This window comes from Hipposideros armiger, unplaced genomic scaffold, assembly GCF_001890085.2.
Source record: "Hipposideros armiger isolate ML-2016 unplaced genomic scaffold, ASM189008v1 scaffold_386, whole genome shotgun sequence".
In the NCBI taxonomy this organism is placed as follows: Eukaryota; Metazoa; Chordata; class Mammalia; order Chiroptera; family Hipposideridae; genus Hipposideros; species Hipposideros armiger.
In genome coordinates this window covers 1478601-1484012 of record NW_017731736.1, presented here as the reverse complement: position 1 = coordinate 1484012, position 5412 = coordinate 1478601, and the positions used below count along the sequence as shown (strand labels likewise).

The 5412-nt window shown below is 34.3% G+C and overlaps 1 pseudogene; it reads right to left on the bottom strand.

Moving 5' to 3' along the window:
• Nucleotides 1-836: 836 nt before the first annotated feature.
• On the bottom strand, nt 837-1591 carry LOC109393710 (HCLS1-associated protein X-1 pseudogene; annotated as a pseudogene).
• Nucleotides 1592-5412: the final 3821 nt, after the last annotated feature.

Genomic DNA, 5412 nt, shown 5'->3' with positions numbered 1-5412 from the left:
CAGTACAATGTTGAATAGACATGGTAAGAGCAGATATCCTGGTTTTAGTCCCAATATTAGTTGAAAAAGCATCTATCTTTCACTATTAAATATGTTTGGTATAGGTTTTTGAAGAATCCCTTTTTCAGACCACTTTTATGTCTTAAAAATCACTATTATGCTCTCACATTTAATTGAAAGTTTACTTGAGTATACAATTCTACTTTGGGAATAATTTTCCTTATTTTAAAAATAATACTACATTGTCTTAATTCCAGTGTTGCTGTTAAAATTTGTGAACAATGTGATTTCCCGCCACTCTCATCATTTAGATTTTCCTTTGTTTTTAGTGGTCTGAAATTTCATATGATATGCCTTGGAGAGTGTTTATTCTCATCCTTGGAATCTAGCAGGTGGTGGGTCCTTTAAGGATAGAAAATAATATCCTTCACTTCCGAGATATATTTGAATTACTTTATTGATTTATGTTATTCTAGCTTTCTTATCTTTTTTCCTCCTATTTTCTATCTCTATTATTTGGTCTACTTTTTTGTTGCAGATCTCCTCAACTTTTTCATCCAAACCTTTCTATAGTTTTTCTATTCTACTGTAACAATTTTTTTTAACTCCATAAAGTTTATTCTGTTTATTCTTCTTTTACATGTAGCATTCTGTTCTGGTTTTATGGGTGTATCATCTCATATTTCTAAGGACATTTAAGATTTGTGTCCTTGCTAAATTTTCATTTTTCTGCATAGTCTGATTCTTCCAAGTTGCTTCCTATGTTTGCATGCAACTCCATCCTTCATGTTGTAGGCTGTCCACAGATGTCTGGTAATCTCTGGTTCCATTTATATTTATGATGGTACTCGATAACACATCTCTAAACCACTCTCTGCTTCATGATGAGCTGCTGTGGTCTCTGTCTGGCACTCACTGCCCACCACCGTCCGGAGCTCCTCTACTGTTCAAAAGGCCTAGTGATCTTGGTCACAGGGACACTCTTCAAATGCGATTTGGGCTGAGGCCCTCCTGGGAAACCTGGGTATCAAGATCCTTGTATGTTCTGGCTCTAGAATGAGGGACGGGTGTCACAGGCCCCATATCATCAAAGGTATGAAAAGATTTCTGGGAGACTTAGTCTGGTACTAGTTTTGGGGAGTCAGTTCTTGCATCACTCTCCAAGACCCCCCTCAAAGATCATGGGCTGGTGACTATGTGGATAGTTAAACACTGAGTTCTGAAACATTTGTTCCTCCTGTCATCTCTCAGCAGGTGTCTCCGACTCAGGACCTGTAAGTTCAGGAGGATGGGAAGGCAAGGTCAGGCCCTCATCTCGCTGAAGATGTTATTGAAATCTGGTACAAGGTCATCGAAACTGAAGTTATGGAAACACATTCCTCCACCTGGGCTGAAGCCAAAGCCAAAGCCAAAGCCAAATTCCCTTGAAAGCTGGGAACCCCCTAAACCTCGAGTTCCCATGGCTCCACGTGGCTCCTTCTTCCACATCATCCTCAACTTCATCTCGAATTATTCCTCCAAACAAGGGATCTCTGTGACTCTGAGGTCCAGAAGAGGTGAGAAGGCCCCGAAAGAGACCCAAGAGGCTCATTCCTGCATCCGCATCTGAGTGGAACCTCCATTCACACCTGGGGGTAGTCAGTGCTATGCTGTCAGGAATTGAGAAAACACTGTGCTTTGGTTTTCATTTCTTCTTCATCCTCAGAGAATTTTTAAATTAGGATATTTTTCCTAATAAAGATTATGTTGATAACTTGGTGGGTAGGCTTCAACATACTAGTTTTGACTGCACAAAGGTTAGGTCCATAATGTCAGCTAAGCCTCTTCAGGGCAGAAATAAGAGATAATCACTCTGTATTCCCAATGCTCAGGTGGATTTATGCTATTAATAGGCAGTCATATGTTCTATATTTGTCAGTTGAAGTATTTTTCATTTTAGTAATATACAAAGAGATAACACTAACTGAATTTTTAGTTAAATAAATATCATGGATTTTCTTCACAGACTATAGATCATACTCTCATTGTAGGAGAGATAAAGAAAGAAGAAGGAGGAGGAGGAGGAGGAGGAGGAGGGAGAGAATAAAAACAAGAGGGGAGGAAGAGAAGGAGAAGGGCAATCCAGCATGAATATCACCATAAATACAATTTAGAAATTGCATCCTCATGCCACCAATTGAATGCCATACTTGTGATATAGTAATCTTTCTTTATTGATTTTTTCCTTGTAATAACGACCGTGGCATTTTCAAACTATGTGGTGGTTGGTAATAGAGGATATACCAGTTTTACTTAATTATAAAATAACAGACAATTTCTGGTCCATCAGTATTCTAAAATGACCTACGGTTCCTGGCGGATGAAATTATAAGTAACATAAGAAGGCTACTCCTGTGTTTAGAGTTCCCCATTCTTGTTTCCTTCTGTCATATTTAATCCCCACATTTCCTACTGTGTTGAAGCTCAAAATGATGGGTAAAATAATGCCTACCTTTTGATGTCCCAACCTAAATATGGGTGAGTTAAGTTTAATTGTAGGTTTTAAATGTGCATATTACCATCTATTAATTTTTATTACGTGGCATTTGTTTTTATTTTTTATTTTTCTGTTGTTAGGTAGCACCAACAATAGATAAAAGGAAGTAAATCATTTGACATTTCTAAAATGATTAAAGCAGTGTTTATTTTTTTAAATCAGACATTTCAATAGTACTAAACCTTATGTATATTTTTTTCCATTGAGAATATTGCTAGAGGTTGGATTTGTTTTGCATTGAGAAGATACTATGTATCTACAAAGCTTAGAAATCAATGACAAAAGAATAAGAATGATTTAAATTACATTGTGCTTTCTAATTTGCCTTTAAAAACATTTATGTTTTTTATACCATCCAAGAATACCAATAATTTTAAGGGGATTGTTCAAGTACACCACAGAAGATTAATACATATTTACTAAAACACCTGATACAAACTTAAACCTTACATTTTATTTATGGGGCCAATCTTAGACAAAAAGAATACATTTATGAGTCTATTATCTGGTTTCTCAAACTTTAAAGTACACAAAGAATCACCTGGAGATACTGATGAAATGAGGTTTGTATTGCACCTCCTAGATTCTGATTCAACATGTCTGGAAAAAGGGCCTATGAATTTACATTTCCAACACAGTCTCAGGTAATGCTGATTCTGATAATCTCATGTAACACATTTTGAGTAACAATGGATGAGGACATAAAATATACCTAAACTTTATAAATGATTTTTTGTGTATTCACTTCTAAGTATATTTAATTATCCAACCAGCAGCAAAGAGTTGAATTTTTACACAAATTTGCCTAGCGATGTAGTGCAGATTAATTTTTCCTTTTATCTAGTGTATTCATGTTAATACATTGCTTCCAGTGAGGAACATGCCCTCCTAAAAACTCAATGAAAGTATATTAAATACCAAGCCATATGCATCCAGTTACTATGTGAAACACATAAGAAAGCTTTTGTGGTCATTTGATTTAAAAATAAGAATTGTTTTATTATATAATACTCAATGGATTACTGAATTTTGGCAAACATTTCAATATACTTTAAGACTTAAAATATTCTAAAGTCAGTAGAATAAAGGTACATTGTAATAATTTGTAGGAGGTGCATTTGAAATAAAAGATGACTCCAATATTATTGTGCCAGTTGTCATCATATATTACAGAAGCAGTCAACTTTTGATGAGATGGCATCATTTTTGGCATAGAGTCGTTCCATCCTGAATATATCTTTGTTGAAATAGGGAAGATGCTGTTTTTAGCATTTCAGTTCATTTGTATGCTTGGTTTATTTTAGCATACTTTACCCTGTGTCTTATTCACATGTACTTTGACTAATACTGGGATTAATATGTGATGGATACAATTGTTTCCTGGTCACTGTGATTCATAATCTTCTACTGTAAAGTTTAAATTTATGCTTAGTGTCTGGGGAGACAGATTTTGGGCAATATCTTCAGTTCCATAATTTGATCTCATAATTGACATAATTTAACAGAACAAATGGAGGATTTCAGTGTATATATACATCAGTTCTGTAGAAAATCACACTATCTTTTAGGGCTTCAGAACTTCAGCTTCTCACTCTTGTGTCTCATCTTGGATAAAAGGTAATATATTCATGTGCAACCTAATGTGATATCTTATTCTAATTTCTGATTGCTAGAATAAGTTGAAAACTATTTTGAAATATATAGTATTTATTGATAATTTTTCATAAAGAAACAATTTAAAGAAATTATGACCTTATGTCAGGATCTGAAAGTAATTTCAGGATTTCAATGCTTCTGGATTGACAGCAATCATTGTACGAAACAAATGATGTGGAACAATCTTTTCTACTGGTGGGCTATCCTAGAAGTCTTTTTACATCCTAGACTAAATATATGATATCCACTGTGGTAGTGATTACTTTACCTGTAACTGAAATTTCAAGTTCAAATTTTATAAGAAAATTATCTCTTAAGTACCCTAAACTCTCATTTTGGAAATCTGTGTATTGTGTCAAAGATTTAAGTAACCATTTTCAAAGCTATTTTATTACCATCACTAATTCATTTTTCATTGTTTTTTATTGTTCTTTTCATCATCAAAATAGTTTCTGTCTTTCTGCATAATTAAAGCTGTTTAATAGACTATTTTGTTTTAATACTTCATGTCACTTAACACATTTGATTTCATTTGTTATTTGGCTGAATAAAAAGCTTTTCTTCTGGGTCAAATTTTATCATTGTGTTCTTTGTGTATTGTAACATTGTGTAATATCCTTTCAAAGCCCCTAAACTATCCATCTGTCTATCTATCTATAGAAGACCAAGTTCTGTGAATTTCCCTCAGCCCTCTACTTTCAATGAAATTTGAGGTATACATAACACTAGAAGTTGCATCTTTATTTGTGTCACAATATGCCTGAATATTTGGTAAGTGGTAGATGATAGAAAAACTTCCTTAGGAAAGGTATACTTTTCACACTTTTTCTAACGCCACAGTCCTGAGTTTAAGCCAATGAGGTAAAAATCAGCCGATAAGAAACAAGGGATTACCATCAGTCACAGATTCTGCTTTATGTGTTAGAGATTTAGAGTTATCAGGCAGGAGAATATTTTCCTCTATCATCAGACAAAAGGTGTCATTGCAGCGTTCTTTCAAACCTGATGGCCAAAAACTATCAGGGGGAAAAAACGTTTTACTGATTATTTACCTTATAGTTTGCAAACTGTTTTTAACTGGAAGTCTATAACTGAGAAGTAAATAATCTGCTTTGCTGGTTTTTCAACAGTACCAGAACTGGGTTCTTGTAATACTGACTTACAAAAACATATGAAAGACCCTTCGATTTGGTTAATTTTGGTGAATAAGATTATTTGGA